This window comes from Larus michahellis, chromosome 2 (assembly GCF_964199755.1).
Source record: "Larus michahellis chromosome 2, bLarMic1.1, whole genome shotgun sequence".
NCBI classification, from domain to species: domain Eukaryota; kingdom Metazoa; phylum Chordata; class Aves; order Charadriiformes; family Laridae; genus Larus; species Larus michahellis.
In genome coordinates this window covers 139,646,200-139,661,266 of record NC_133897.1, presented here as the reverse complement: position 1 = coordinate 139,661,266, position 15,067 = coordinate 139,646,200, and the positions used below count along the sequence as shown (strand labels likewise).

The 15,067-nt window shown below is 37.3% G+C and overlaps 1 protein-coding gene across 10 annotated transcripts in view; it reads right to left on the bottom strand.

Annotated features, from left to right (window-relative positions):
- The window catches only part of RALYL (RALY RNA binding protein like), a 407,281-nt gene that overhangs the window by 108,363 nt on the left and 283,851 nt on the right, over positions 1-15,067 (bottom strand). The gene's annotated exons all lie outside the window — the stretch shown is intronic.

Genomic DNA, 15,067 nt, shown 5'->3' with positions numbered 1-15,067 from the left:
TAAAGAACCTGTATCCTTCCATTCCAACACTCTAGTCATAGGAGCCATCCCTCCATGTCTCCATGATGCCAGAAAGATCATAGCCCACGTGCACGCATCTCTAACTCCTCATGTTTATTCCTAATACTACCTCCATTTGTATAGAGGCATTTAAGTTGGGCCCCTGATGAAGCTGACTTACTGGCTGGAGTGGCTGGAATGCCTTTGTGCTGCACTCCAGGTGCTCTGCTGCTGACCTGTGGTCCTTCTCCAGGCTCCGGGTGCTGGCATCAGATTGGTAGAGTGGGATGGACTGAGCAGCAAACTTTATTTTAAAGCCCTCTTCACAAGCTTGGCAAGCCTATGACTGAAGATGCTCTTCCCCTTCTCTGATAGAGACCTGGTTTCTCAAAGCAAGTCCCATTGTCTAAGTAGCCAAACCCCTGGCTGTGGCGCCAGTCTTATAACCGTTTGTTGACTCACCAGATTCAGCTGGCCCTTTCAAACCCCTTCCCTTTGACCAGGAGGATTGGTGAAAAAATTACCTGGCTCCAGAGTCCCTGACTGCTGCTCCCAGGGCTCTACAATCCTTGTTAGTCCTCAGGCTGCTCCTGGAGGTATCACTGGTGCCCACGTTAAACAACAGCAGTGGCTGATAGTGTCAGTGGATTGTAAGAGGCTTGGTAGTCTCTTGGCGGCACCCCTGATATGAGCCCCCAGTAAGCAGCACACGTCTCTAGAGCGTGCGTCAGGTGGGCAATGGGTGCCTTTGCACCTTTCAGAAGAGAGTTGCTCACTATTATCACCTGTCGCTTTTTCTTAGTTGTGCTGATGGTTATATGGGGAGCAGATCGGGCTCCCTTACTCGGCTCCAGCACCTATCCTGATGTGACTGGTCTTTCCTCTTCCTGTTTCTATTAACATGTGTTTTGCTTAAAAAAAATAATCTACATTTTCATACAAGTTTTTGGAAGTCTGGAATCAAATATTTTAGTAATCCACGGTGATTATTCTTAAACTTATTTTACATTAACCTCTGAGGTGCCAGTTTGTTGAACTGCCTAGTTTGGTGCTAACCAGTTTAGCACTAAACCCTGTACACAGATTTCAGGGTACGCCCCCAATAAGATGCAGCGATTTCATACTTAATTTTAAAAGATTAAGAATATTACTTATGACCATTTTTACAAGCAGGGAAGGATTAAGATGTGTTTATGTGCGTTGTTTATCATCTGGATTAGCCATTTGCTTTTTCAGCTAATGCTGACAAGTTTAGCGTGCAAGCTCTGGTGACACTCATGGACTTACTTCACCATACATAACAAGGCCCTGACAGCTTTAAGATCTGTCACAGAGACTTGCATTCCTAAACCCAGGGGACTCACAGTTATATTTCAGCGAGCAACATAATAGCAACACTTATGAGGATCATGGTAAACACCAAAATTCCATTTCTTAAAGGAGTCGAAAATTAAAATTTTTGAAGAAACGTATTTCTTCTGTGCATGAGCAGAAGCAATATCTGTCAAAGGCCACATGCATTCAGTTTTGATTAAAACATGCATCAAGCTAATTACTCTTCCACATAGGCACATCCCAAGCTTATCAGTGTTCTTGTTTAATACTCTCTACTTTCCTGACTAGACAGATTCAACGATCAAAATAATTAGCCAGCTTTGTGGCATATCAAATTTATACATCTGTGGAAATGAAACAGGTGTGACCTGAATGTATTCTTGGTTTGTCTTTTGTCATGGGACTGCAGTCTCATTTCTTATTTAAGAACCTTGCCAGTAGTTATACATCACAAGATAAGGCTATGATTTGTGTGTCAAGGAGAAAAAATAATGCTTTTTATGTACCACACCTGAACAATATCGTTGCACTGATAATGAAAGAAAGGTGCCAGAAGGACTAACTCATGTGCGTTGATGAAATCAGGAGGCATTAATTAGACACACACTATTTAAGACTATGTAGCAGCCTAACATGCCATAAAATTAAGGGCATGATAAATAGCAGGTTGATTGCACATCAGAAAAAAACTGCTGAAGTTATGCTCCATAATTAATAAATCCCTTCAGAGTACAACTTTCGTAGGCCTTATAAATATCACCTGAATTACTGAGGTAGCTTTGAAATCGTTTCACTGGGGAAATTAATTAAAATTGATGAAAGACATATAGCAGATATAGCTATCTTCAGTATTTCTAGGCTCTTTGCCTAGTTTCCAGCTGTTTGAGCTATATTTCAGACGGAGAATCCCTGGTCCTTGTAGGTAGAGCTGCAAAGCTGAAGAGGAACATAGTAGAAGTAATGTAGATTTATAATCTTTCATTAAGTAAACTTGCGCGGTTGCAATTTTGTGAACTTTTTTTGCTATGTAAAGATTAAAAAAAGAGGACACTGTGCAGATTACCCCCAAATCCTCTCAGTGAGGACATTGACATAGCTGCAAGGATGTGAACTCCTTCCAAGGAAAAAACACGGGTGCTCTTTCCTTTTCCAAGACTGGATTCAGCTTTGTTTTCACAGAGTCAAGAGGGGAACTGTTACTTCTCCAAAATGCTAGTTTCTGGCTGCAATAGCATTATGCTTTCAGTACAGAATAGAACTGAGCTCCATTTCCTCTCTTCACCATTCTCTCTTTTTCCCTCCGCTTGACTGACTTGTTGTGAGACACATAACAAGAATTGCAAATTAATGCATAAAAGATCAAACAGCATTTAATTATACAGAACAGTTTTGAAGAAATAAGTGACAAATAGTTGCTTTGTTAAAGTAGTATAAATAGAAACAGATTGTTACTAAGAGAGTAAAATAAAAGCACGTCTGAGGTATGTGCCCTATATCTTGCTGGAGTTAGAGAAAAGTTGTGAATGACGCGATTCAATGGGAGTGATTTGGGATAAAGCTTCCTCTGGTTCTGAGGTTGATCTTTAATCAGCTTGCTCTACCATTACCTTTGATCATTAAGAGTTTAGGTTCAAGCCCAGACATCACAGCCTCGGACAGTGTTCTATTTATATAGCCTACAACTGTGAGCCTCTCTGTAGAACATTTCAATAAGCTTTATTATTATTACTGGTGTTATACAAGTTAATAAGGACGACAGAAGAATTTCTCTAATTTCTAAAACTTTCATTCATCATTGGACAAATCCTTTAATATATCACACTGACTTTGCCGTGACAGCGTTAAATGGAAAGAAACATCACTAGTACCAACTGACTTGAGCATCTCCATCAAAAGACCACTAAATATTCTTTTTTAAAATCTTCACCTTGATAGGATGGTGTTAAATCCTTTGAACTTCAATACAGACATGAACTCTGTCATAAACCATTTTGTTCTCACCTCATATTTTCAAGAGCCCAGAGCACCGTGTTCATGCACTGTCGCATGAAGTGTTAAATGACATTAATGTCCTAATGTTTCTGAATAATTTGTGTTTAGAAAATTTATAATAAAACAGTGAGCAGTATGAGTGTATTCTGAATGGCTTACAGCTTCCTTTAAAAAACCACTTATGGCAGGGCTTATAAATTGTCTGTTTAATTTGCATTTGCTTGAAGCACAGTCAAATACTTGGTTATTAAAAAAAACCCCACATTTCTTTTTCTTTTACTAAATGCATTTTAAACTGATTTGGCTGATGGATTTTCAGAACTGAGAGAATGAAAATACATACACATGCTTTTCTACTGTTTTTCAATGCCCTTCTGACAAAAGACATACAAAACTGACGTGCCAAGTTTCTTTTACCTGTTAAGTGAAGAGAGACCAAACTGGGGAACAGATCTTTGAAGAGTCAGTGAATTCCCAGCAGTAACCCATGCCTCTTAAAAAGCATCAAACTTACGTACAGTACTTTCTTAAGACTTGACGGCATAATTTCCCAGAAAGGATTGTCTAAAATATTGTGTCTCATAATATACTATTTCAGTAATTCTTTTTTGCAATGAAACAAGTTGTCTGCCAACTAAGTAAATGCCACTTGGCTTCTGTGGCTGTCCATGTCAAGATACTTACATGGCCTAAATTAAGGGATCCACATGTGCTTTTGAGTATAAGATGCAGTTCTTCTGCCAACATCCCAACTCTCTGCTGGGGAGAGCTCCAGAGATATACTCACTTTTGCCCATTCTTAGACTCTGCTCTCCACAGAGGAAAACATGAAGTTGGATGGGACCATCATGTACTTACCTAACTTAAATCCTGGGGGAAAATGACTTCAGAAGTCAGTTTAAATGTTAGCTTAATGTGTATTTATATCTACATATATTAACAATAATAACCTGGAAGATTATTTGCATACAAAGTAGATCTTGGACTTTTTAAAAAGTCACAGGTAGGAAAATCAGATTACATGGAATACTGTTTTGATGGTGCAACACCTAAGTCTCTAATAACACCAAAACATTAATGCTTAATGGCTGTATGGTAGCTTGTGTGTAACAATAGCAGCTGCTTGTATTAATTTTTCTTAGAAAAACACTACAGCAAATGGTGGTAAATTGGACACTTTTATGGCAGCTTCAGCAGATGCTCCAACCGAGCAGTTGAAGAAACAGAATAAAAGGGCTTTTACTTATAAGACATTCCCTTCAAATCGGACTTAAATCCCAAAGGAAGGGCTCCTGGGGCATGCTACACGGCTGTTTTCTGTGAACGCAATGTGTAGGACAACATAACGACAATCACTCTTTTCTGAGCAATAAAGCCTTGATTCAACACTGTTTCAGTCAATGTGAATTTTGCCATTGATTTCGGTATTGCATGATCAAAACTTTAGATTCATATAAAAGTAATCAATAAAACAAAAAGAACACCGGGAGGAGATGTTCAAAGGCACAAAGTGCTGTTAAAATCCTGCTTGCTGGAACTGACTTTTGTCGGAGACTACTTGGCAAATTGTCACTGGACATTTTTCCCTTCTACTCTCTGATGCACGTCCTAAATTCTGCAGACAGACATGGATAGTGTATATCACTTACATGTAACCTGACTATGCACAGAATACCTTTGTTTTTGAACCACATTAAATGAGTCAGAAATAAGTTAGAATGGGGAATGATATATATCAGCCACTTCCCTTTAATTTTAAATTCTCAACATACAGCACTTGTTCATCATGTTCCTGGGTTATAAATTCCTGGCAGGAAGAATGTTACATAAGGGAAATGTAAACCTCTGCAAAAATTGTAATCCAGTTATATGCATGATTTCTCTTTTTTCCCCCCATTTATCTGCATTTCTGTTTATATACCTACAACTTAAGTAAAATTTTCTGTAGGCAGTTTATGTGCTTCAAGTTGCCTACTGGAGTTAGCATGATCTGTGGACAGTAGCTGGCCATATAGTAAAATATAGATAATTCTATAGCAGATCTCTTTTATTTGAATATGTGCAGTACATTCTGTGGAAGTAGGTTTTAAATTAAAATGTAAACGTGTTTTCCAACATTATTAATATCATTTTTGGCTAATAAAGGATTTTGAAAACTGAATTCTACTAAGCATTCTGAGCCAATGTAAAAATGTGCATATATATTCAGGCAAAGGTAAAAAAAGACGTAAATATGCATGCTAATATATTTTTATGAAACAGAGAAAAGAAATCAGACTTCATGGTAACTGCAGAAACATTTGCAGTGTGGAATGTAGTGTTCATGGGCAGGCCCATCCAACAGAACCTGCATTTCATGAGATATTCTCCTTCCTCATTTTTTAAAAAGACCCTGGTCAAAACATAAATCCATCTTTTTATAAGAAGGGAATATAAAAGATTTTGTGTTTACTTTTCAAAATCTTCCTAGCATTGCTATCACAATGTTAATTTGGAAAAAAGATTTTTCAATTAATCACTGAAGGGATTATTCTCACATACAGGAGATACTTCATAAAAGCACATGAATTAATATTCATGCCTCTGTAGACTAGAAATAATTTATTTTCTAGGCATTTTTTGTTCAAGTATAAGAAAAATATGTGTGAATAGCAGGAAAATATTTTCTTTTTGACAGAGATCAAAAAAAATACGAATGGGTTCATTTTGAACATGAGTGTTTACAACAGGTTGTGGCAATCAAGATTTACTAAAAATTTCCTCAAAAGATCTGTAACATACACAATAATTTCTGCAAACATGCTCAGAAAGCTTTTTATCCCAGATTTTATAAAAAATTACAAATCATCGCAGGTTCATGATTGCTCTCAAAGTGTTACAGAAGGCACTGGTGGTTGCATGTTACCTACTCATTGTATGCCTCTAGCTACTCATTAATGAACCTACTCTAAAGAAAACTTTTCTTCCCTACTTATGGCATCTACATCGGCTGATCCATGTCAAGTGCAACACAGTATGTGTGGTACATCACAAGTTACTTACATATCAAAATATACATTAGGGGGGGACTGTGACACTGTAGAAAGTTCTTCCTAGAAAGCTGATCAGCGAGTACCAAGGATGTAAGGACAATGGTAAAAAGCTTGACAGATTTTCTGCTCTCGTGAAGGGGATTAGTAGACAAAATATCTTAATGCTTGAATAATATTTTAATTCTAGGGAATATCAGAGTAAGGAAAAAAGTGCTGGGGCCAAATCCATACTGGTGTGACTCCATCTTTATAAGACTTAATCCTCATCAAATATGTTAAATGGAAGATATAAAATTATACCTAGTGGGAAGGCTAATCAAATCAGTACTTAGTGCATCAGAAATGCAATCATAATATATGTTGCTTTTTCTCAGGACAGGTATCCCATTTTGCAAGCAAACAGCACTAAATCACTGAGATTTTCTTTGGCTTTAGTTCAGCCCTGAGGGCAAACAGGAAAGTACCTCCCTAACCCTACCATTGTCTCCCTGATTATTTTTTTTTTTAAATGATAAATTTAAAAAAATAAAATGTTTTCCCTTCAGTAAAGATAGCTCATAAAATGGAAAGATGATTTTCAGAATAATAAGAAGACTGCTGAGTGTTGAGACTCTCTGGCATTAGGTTTCAGTTCTGTGCTGATTGCACACGTTGCCGTTACACTAACACAATAAAAATATAGCAAAAAAAAAAATAATGTTGCAAATAGCTGTGCAAAACCTTCAGTGAGTCCTAAGGAAATAATATCAGAATGCAAGCAGTAAAACCAGGCTAGAAGGTCATACCTAGACCCAGCTTTATGACAGACCTGGAGGTGAACCAAAATCGGCAATAGAATTGCCTTTGGAAGCTATTAATAAGACAGATACCAGCAATTTGGAGAACAATGGGTGTTGTAAAGAATTACAGTTGGATGATTTTCTAAGGCAATTTCTAACTCACAAGGGTCAAAAGAAAACTTATAATACAACATGTGTTCATTATTTATTTATTTATTTATATGTTTATATATTTTTGTTGAAAAGCAGCCCTAGGCAGACTTTATCTTGTGGGAAGTTCAAGAAAAAACAAACAGTAGTTTGTAGAGATCACTGCAGGCTTCTGCAAAAGACACGTGAGGAAGAGATGCCGCCTTAGATTTAAGTGGGGTCAGAAAAATCTATAGCCATAATCCACAGCATAAATTTACAAAGCACCCTATTTTTCAGAATGTTTAACACACTGATAACTGAAAAAAAAACCCAGAAGAAATGAGGTGGAACAAAGGCAAACAGAAATTTAAATCAAAAAATATGAGCTCTTCAAAACTACAAATGTGATGCTGAACCTTCGTAGACAGGAGCTGGAGTCTAAATATTGGTCAAATGTGCTCTCAGTCTTCATTGTAATGTCACTCTAATGTACCTGAGATCTCTGTCCCTTCTGGGCTGTGTACAGAGAAGGAGGGAGAATGTTTCCAAAGTACCATGCAGAAATCTTTCTGGATTTTACTTTCAAAGAACCTCAAAGATAAAACTGCTGAAAAAATGCTAGATTTTATGTAGCATTTAGGTCTTGGCTGATGCTTCACAACCAGTAAATACCCTTTAATGGTTTATCATCGTTTGGATAATAATTTGAGAGACATGAAAAATATTTTTCAAAACTTTATTATTTTTTTCCTTGCAAAGATGTCAATATGCACATCTTGTGCTTGATCTTATCACTGGTCTTTGAAACATTTCTTAGAAGTCCTCTGGTTTTTTTTAATTTCATATGTTTAATGGGATTTCTTGAGAAAAGATTGTACATATCAGAAAGACTGGGATTTCAGCCTGTCAATAGTTTTGATTATGGAAAGTGGCAGAGATACAAGCTTTGGCTGAAGTTAAGACCTGTACTGGAGGCAGGATGGAGGTCTTTCTTGCTCTGCTCCTACAGAGAAAGTACATGAAAGGGAACAGAAAAAAATCAGGTCGGCTATGGAAACAAAAAAGAGTGTGCTTAAAATCAGGGCTCGTACTTCTTTCATATGCAGTCATGCAGTTTGTTTGGTTTTTTTAAAAGTTTTTTATATGAAAATAAGCAAAAGCATATTTCCCTTAGGAGAATAGATCCTCTATGTTCTGAAACCCTCAAGGATTTTTCTCCTTTTTCTGAGTGGGCAGGTAGATGGCACTGCTACAGCAGCGTGCAGGGATTTTGACATAGGAAGGCTGGTGTCCCTTCAAGACTTCCAGAACTATATAGGTTTTAGGGGTTTTATGATGATAATACTCTTTTCAACTTGCACATATACTGTAAGGTTTGAATAGACACTTTGTAATCAGATCCATAGTACGTGTTTAAAAGACACTTCTAAAATAGATGGCAATCTGGATTCAAATCTAAGTGACAAAGAGGAGAAATTTTTTTTCTTTTAGTACTTTTAGTAAATTATGACTGATTACACTCAGAAAATGTATATCTTAACTTAGGCTGCAGTCATCTAACTTTAGGTTCTAACCACTGAACTTCCATTTGCTCAATTTAAAAGCCAGAATTGTCTTTCTATGTAGATTCTTTTAGACTATGATTATCTTCAACCTGTTGATTGTTATTTTAATACACTTTTTTTTTTTTCAAACTGTTATTGGTTTTCCCAGATCTCAGGTCATTACTGGAGTGCAGTCCCAAAACTTGTAAGTTTTGATTCCATGTAGAAGACTAGATGTTGACTAGATGATGTCTAGAGGTCCCTTCCAACTCTGAAGTTTCTGTGACTAAGCAACACAGAGCAAGTGCTGTTTCACTAAGGATAAATTGTGTTATTGATGAACATAGCAAATTTGCTGCCAGCCAGAGGAGGTCTGAGGACTGGAGTTCTATGTGTGCATGAAAGCCAGTATTACATTTATATTTCTGACACCTTCTTAATTTTCAGTGACCTTTCAAATACAAACTTTTAATGCTGTGGTACATTCATTTGCTAATTCCCCTAACGCACTTCAAATCACATAATCCAAATTACATGATTTGCATATGTCCATATTTTTTAATAATTCCCTTTTTATTATCCTTAACAATAGCTGATTTACTTTTATGACATCTCCCCAGCTTTCCAATTATTCTTTTTGTTGAAACATTGTATAATGTCCACTATTCTACTAACTTACTTTTGCAAAATAAAGAAACCCTTCCCAACATTAAAACCATAACCTTTTTAATGAAGCCAAAGCTATTATTAAGGTTTTTTGCTGCCCTAAATATCTCCTCTATAAAACTGAAATGACTGGCTGCATTTTTTTGTGATGTTCTCCCTTGCATTTCAGGTGTTCTGACTTCTGCTTGCAGACGATTTTTTTAGAGGTCACTTCTGAAGCTAGTACAGGTTCACTGTGTATTCCTTTCTCTCCCCTTTTCAGAATAGATTGTAAATTCTTGATTCCCCAAGCTTTCCTCCTCACTTTTAGTATTTCTTCCCTTTACTCTACAAGGACAAAAATTCTATTTTTCTTCCCAAAGCCGACCCCCACCAAGCAGTGGGGAGCATCACATGAGTTGTTCATGCAGGGTTTGGTCAGCCTATTGATGTTGCAAAAGATGCTATTAGAAACAGTTATCTTTCAATACTTTTGATTCACTTTACAGTCTAGAAGCAAAAAAACCATGTCTGCTTTAGAAGTCTATGCAGACTTTTGAAAAAATGTCAAAGAAAAAATTCTAGCTTATTTACCCTGCATGCTTCACTGAGGGACATACGTCTTAAGTTTTATGGTTTGGTAACATTGGGAAATGAATACTTTCAAAGAAGCCAACCTTCTGAGGTCACAGTGAATTCCCTTCAAAGCTGTGAGAAGAGCGCTTCTATCCCTGAAGCCTCTGACTTGTTGAGTAGCAATTAGATTTTTTTTTTGTATAAAGATGTTACCCATGTGATGTGAATGTTCAATGGCATTTGTATTCCTGCAGGTCATGAGTGTCTTCTTGCTCAGCCTTATTACTGATACACTTAATTGCGCTGAACTCTACTTCCTCAAAAGTTTTGCAGCAATAGGAATATCCTGGGGCTGTTCTAGGATAGCTTTACACGAGGAAAGCTGTCTCTATATCATGCTGAAAAGATATTCCCTTGTTGCCTGGGTCTCTGATGTTTTAAGGAAAGAGGCAGAGTTTTCTTACATGTATCTGGGTCAGTGACTACACTTGTTTTTCCCAGTGAGATTTCGTTTTCCGGTCACTTTAACTCCTAGCATACACTTTATGAAAGGCTGCTATTTTCTTTGAGCTGCAACAGCCTCAGTACTGGGGGCTCTTTATTGCCCTAAGAGGCAAAAAGAAGACGGAAGTAATCATGGGCCGATCAAACTGTAATATAACAAGACTCAACAGATGCCAACTCTATTTTTGAAAGCTGAAAGTGATTATGCTATCTGTAAAGGTGGACAAAGATGACGAGAACAGCAAACCCATGATGAAAAGATGGCAAGTGGGACTTTATCAATAAAAGAAAATGTAGCAGGCAATGCAATAGATCAAAGAATGCTGATAGGACAAAATACTCCTTCAAACTGGAATTTCACAGAATTTCTCATCAGATGTTATCAGTACAAACAAAATTATTCCTCCAACGAGACAAGGACACTTGAAAAACACACATCAGGTGACACCTGTGGGCAGCACATCTCTAAATACTGCACTGGTTTTAGCCAAAAGTATTAGGACCTCCTGTGACAGCCACATGCATTCTACATTTCAGCGGCTACCTGCATAACTTTTGAAAATCATTTATTTTACTTTCATTTTAGTAGTACTTATCTAATCCTTTAATAAATGCACACGTTACTTTCTACAGCATTCTGCATGCAGGGAAACCTAGGATTGGACAAGGAAAATTGGGGACTGAAGGCAAAGAATCATAATCCGTATGACAATTACAGCTAAAGTTATGACATATCGCCTATGAGGAGAGAAAATCGCCAGAATAAAAGGAAGTATGATGTCTCCTCTGTCCTTACTCTTTAAAAAAAAGCCCTGAAATATAACTAATCATCTGTTGGTTTTAAAAGAAGCAGAATCTTCACAAGATCTGGATCATACTTAAAAAAAAAAATACTGTTCACAGCATGTCAGCATAAAAAATAGCAATGAATATTTCAGCTAAGCAAACCGTAATATGCAATGGAAACAGATATTTTCCATAAAGCTGGTAGCCAAGCCATGGCATAAGTCATTAATGCATTTGGAGCACAATTTCAAGGCCATTTTTTGTTGACAGGATTTTTCATATTGTCATGAACAAATTTGGGATCAATGCCTTGGAATTAATCCCTTGAAAATGAGAGAATCTGTAGCTGTACTTATGATAACAATTGCCTTTGTCAGTGGTTCCTAATATTCAAAAGTAACTGCTCGTTGCCTCAACTGCCATTGTGTTCTGGTTGTCATTGCCGACATACATAAAATATCCCATGAAGCAACAAAACATGAACCCGCCTGGACACGTTCCTGTGCAACCTGCTCTAGGTGAACCTGCTCTGGCAAGGGACTTGGACTAGGTGATCTCCAGACGTCCCGTCCAACCCCTATCATTCTGTGATTCTCTGATAAATCCTATTTTTCCCCTTAATTTTTCCATCTTTGCCTTAACTTTCTGACCACCAGTTCAGGTATGTATCAGGGAAGTCCCACACCAGCCTCTGCACTCCAGGCATCTCTCTGCCATCTCCTCCTGGGTGCTGCTGCACACCCTCCTCAAAACACACCTGCCTGCCACACTGGCCATTACTGTCTCTTTCTCCTCTCGCATTTCTTATGAGTCAAATTTACAGTGTTAAACTGAAGCATCATTAAGGATCATCTTTTCTTCTTTTCATACGCGGCCCTCCACAAGGTAGTCCTGATTTAAGTTGTGAAGCTACACTAACCATGAAACAACAACAACAACAACAACAATAATAATAATGTGAATTTCTTAAAGTTCGTTTATAGGTAAGTCATTTTTTTCCAATGTTATTGTCTTCAAGGGCAGTAGCCTGCCTTGATTACTCTACAGAGAAGTCTATACAAGAAAGACCCCAGTGAAAAATGGATGCTTGCTACTTGCTTCATGAGAGGAGGCTTGGAGGCATGGCATTTCCAGAAGATGTGAATGGTTGCCTCACGGTGGAGAAGACCCATATGTGCACTACAGCCAGGGTAGTGCATCCTCCTCAGCAGCTACAGCCCCAAAGCAGGTCAGTCTAAGATTCAAGTCTTTTATTTCAGAAAAGCTTTACCACAAATGCTTATAAGATTGCATTTGTTACAATATTTTCCCCTCACTCAGTCATTAGGTCTGTCCAATAAAATGAGAATCCAGCCTATCAGCTAGATAACATCCTGAATTAAGGATAAAGCATGCTATAAATCTGGGTGTGCAGACAAATATATGCATGGAGACTATGTGTGTATGTGTAGGTAGGCACACGCAAGCACTCATACAGAAATAGCCTTAATGTGAATTTTGTTTATTTTGTGATGCAAATTTCATGATTTACTGTAATATTTATTTTTAATTCTCATTAGTTACAACCATGTATGGAATAAATAAAATATGCTAACTACTTACTATGAATGCCACTTTGACTAGAATCAAAACCTAAGGTACAATGAAATGGAAACATTAAGACTAGTTTTGAACTGAGCAGACTTATGTATGATGCTGCAGCTGAAAAAATATATAGGGAACCTTTATCCCATTCATACAGACAGGTAAGCAGACCCATTTTTTTGCATCTACTCTGCTAGCAACAGTTCTGTACCTGGGACAGAGACTGGAGATGGGGATTCCTTATATTTTATGTTAGAAAAATGTCATCATGTCTCTATTTTTACCATCCTTCTCTCTAATTTGATGTGCTTTTAAACTAAGTACAAAACACATTTACACCCTTCTTCAAAGATCAAAGAAAAATATGGGTTAGAAAAATAATGCTTATAATACTGTTCAGAGTATACCAAATTCAGAAGCAGAACTTCAATGAATAAGAAAAAGCCACAAAGCTCACTTTTCTTTTATGCCACATGTTCAAGAATTTTATTGAGAGGTAGCGAGGAGATATAAATGCCAGGGTTTACCCTACATATATTGGAAATTATATGCTAAATATCTTTTATCGTTGTTTATTAAGGGCCACCAAAAATGCCTTCAAGTTGGAAATAGAACATGTGTCAAATGTAATGGACAGAAAATGCACTACTTGTCTACTATTTAACTCAGCTGCTACCATTATCCCTTGTATTTCAGAATAACAATTGCTTAGATTAAATCTATCCTGCAAAAAGCCTTTGAGTGATATCAATAGGAGCAATATCATAATTACTCATATTTTTTTGTTTGTTAAGACTTCTGCAGTTGCTAATTAGTTACCAGGTATTAATGAAGCATCCATGTATACAGTATTGGTATCTAATATAGAGGGGATAGTTTTATTGAGATTTTTATTGATTGGGATCTTACAATTAGAGATAGTTTTAAAATCAAAAAGCATTTCAACAGCCACCCTCATAATTACAAATTTGATTCTAATTATGTTTCATTCTTTTTTTTTTTTTGCTTGTCAAATCACAGATTTTCCTTAAGGTCAACAGGGGTGGAGGGGAAGGCAGGTTCTCGTCATAAAAGCATTCTTAAAAGCATCTCATGCAGTTTTCAGGAATGACTATGTCCCTACAACAAAAAAACCTAACAACTCAGCTAACCAGTCACAAATTTTTTGTTCTACACCATAACCAGGCTTGAACAGGAGAGAATGCAAGAATGCAGCTGGCTATAGAAAGAGCTCCCGGTTTACATAATAAAAGTGAGAGTAATTAGGATGTTAAAATGAACTAGATTAATTATAATCTGCCTGTGTGTAAATAATTTTCCTTCACTGCTGCTACGGGAACAAAATTTATGATAATTTGTTTTATTGAATGTGAAGCAGATGATTGATTTCTGTTGCAGAGATTTTAGCAGAGATCTGTCCTGCAAACTTTCTACGTGCAGCACATCCATTTGTTTTGGGCAAGAAAAGCTGAAGGACGCCTGTACAGATTAAGCTGTAAGGACCAGAAACTGAGGTCAGTGATATAGCTGTATATATCCCTTCAACTCTGAACGGTAACAATGCTCCTGTCCAAATAAAGTCCAAACTTATCTTCTTTTGAATTGATATTCCTCTCCTCCTGCTCTCCTGAAAGCACACAGTCCCTACATGGCATTTTTCTTAGAGGAATGCCTTTTTTCTCAGCCTCAGACGTGCTCTCCATTTATAACTTGGCCTCTTGCCAGATTTCCTTACAGTAACACATACTTCATGACCTGACCCGCAGCACTTCGTTTTCACTTACCTCAGTCACCTTTCTGTAATGTTCTGGAGGACACAATATTGGTACTGAAATCCCCCCAGCTGATGCCATAGCAATTTAAAAAGTCAAACAGGTGCTTGACTGGAACCTCATGCATTTAGAAGCCAGTAAGTTTTCAGGGCTGAAGTGTCTTAAATACACAACAGACACAGGTATGCTTCCCTCCTTCCCAGTTTCTGTTTCTGTGGCTTAGGCAAACTAGTCAATTCTTCTAAAACTTGTAGAGAAGGAAAATAAAATAACTGCCCTTAAAGTTCTGGCATCGCTGGCTCCCTGAAGTGAACCACATTAAAAAGTCCACCAAGTGAAAACAAGTCAGCCCTGTCAAATCAAAGGCTACAGCTAGCCAGTCATTA